The sequence below is a fragment of the Lupinus angustifolius genome, chromosome LG05 (genome assembly GCF_001865875.1).
Source record: "Lupinus angustifolius cultivar Tanjil chromosome LG05, LupAngTanjil_v1.0, whole genome shotgun sequence".
NCBI classification, from domain to species: Eukaryota; Viridiplantae; Streptophyta; class Magnoliopsida; order Fabales; family Fabaceae; genus Lupinus; species Lupinus angustifolius.
This window is the reverse complement of record NC_032013.1, coordinates 16568355-16570205: the sequence shown is the minus strand read 5'-3', so window position 1 is coordinate 16570205 and position 1851 is coordinate 16568355.

Here is a 1851-nt window from a genome sequence, read left to right as displayed (position 1 = left end):
CTCAACCTAAACTAATTACTAGTCTAAGTCTAATACCAATCTTGAGACTTAAGCACGTTGATTTGTTAGTGATCTTCAAGCTCTTATGAAACACAAATTATCCTCATCAAAACCAAAACACATAGTGAGCAAGCTTTCCAAAGTGCTTCTCTTGACATAGGCACTTTCATAATTGATTAGATGTATTTTATTTGTTTTAAATAATTGAAGTGATATATCAAAATTGTAAAATAAAGGGTTAAGGAAAATAAGTGAATACTAGTGATTTGTCCTCCATCTTTGACATGATAATTATATTTTCCCTAATTATTAAATAATTTAATAATACTCATTTATTCATAATATGTATATTAATTTATTTATATTAACATTAGAAATATACTTAAAAATTACTATTATTATATTATTATTTATCAAAATTTAATAATTATATTAATTATTATATTAATAATGATGATGAATAGAAATGAAAATTTCAAATTAAAGAAAAAAGATGGAGAAATAGACCTTATTCTGCATACAGAATCATAGTTCTTGGTAAAAAAAATAGATTGATTGGTTGGTTGTATTTTATATGTTTTAAATAATGGATGTGATATATCAAAATTGCTCAAAGAATAAGTTGACGAAAACAAGTGAATACTACTAATCTTTCCCCATCTTTGACGTGATAATTATTTTCTATATATTTAAAATTAATTAAGATGAGATTTATGATGACGTGATTTGCCATTCATTATTTATAGTTAAATAAAGTGTTTTAGTATAATTTTATTGATTTTATTATTTCGAAGACGTTAAATTTAGTAATTTTTAAATTATTAATTATTTATTTTGTCAAATGATTTTATTTACCATATCAAACGGTTTAATTTATTTCTAACTATTTTAATTGTACGTATTATATCTATTGTTTCCAAGATCTAAAGATGAAGGGCTGATTTATCTGAGTGAAAATTATATATTTCATTGTACTTTTTCGTTTTCCTGATTTTGAAATGAATTTGTTTTATAAGTGTATATATTTAAATTATAATTTTATTCATTTTCACATTGTTGTTTGTTCTTATAATAATCATAGGTCTAGATTTTGGGTAATATGAAATCATATTGTTTTGATAGAAAATTGTTTGATTGGTCGAGTCTATTTTAATTATTTTTAATAATAGAAGCAATATATTAAGATTTATCAGATGATGAGTTAAGGAAAATATATGTATAGTAACGACATTTCTTACATCCATGGTATGATGATTATTTTCTGTATTTTTAAATTAATTAAGATGAGATTTATGCTTATGTGTTTTTGCATTTATTATTTACTTAAATAATTGTTTAGTATTATTATTATTGTTATTGATTTTATTATTTCATAAATTTTAAACTTTATAATTTTTAAATATTTATTAATTATTTATGATATCAGATGATTTTATTTAATATATCCAATGACTTTATTTATTTTATTTGTTTGTGTGGGCTATACCGATTGATTCCAAAATCTAATGTTGAAGTGTCATTTTACCTTAATATGTTTTTTTTAAATAAAAACTATCACCAAAATATACTAGTTATACTTTTACTGATTACTAAATAATTTAATAACACTTATTTTTTATTAAATATTAATTAATTAATATCAGTATTATAATTAAAAAATATTATATTATTATTTATAAAAATTTAGACAATATATCTATTATTATTATAATAATTAATAACACAAATTAGATTTAAAAATTAAAGAAAGAAGATGGTGAAACACACCTCATTGCACATAAATGGTGGACTATAGTGTCATTATAGTCGTCTTAGAACCTGTACGAAAAACTGAAAATGCACGAGCAGATG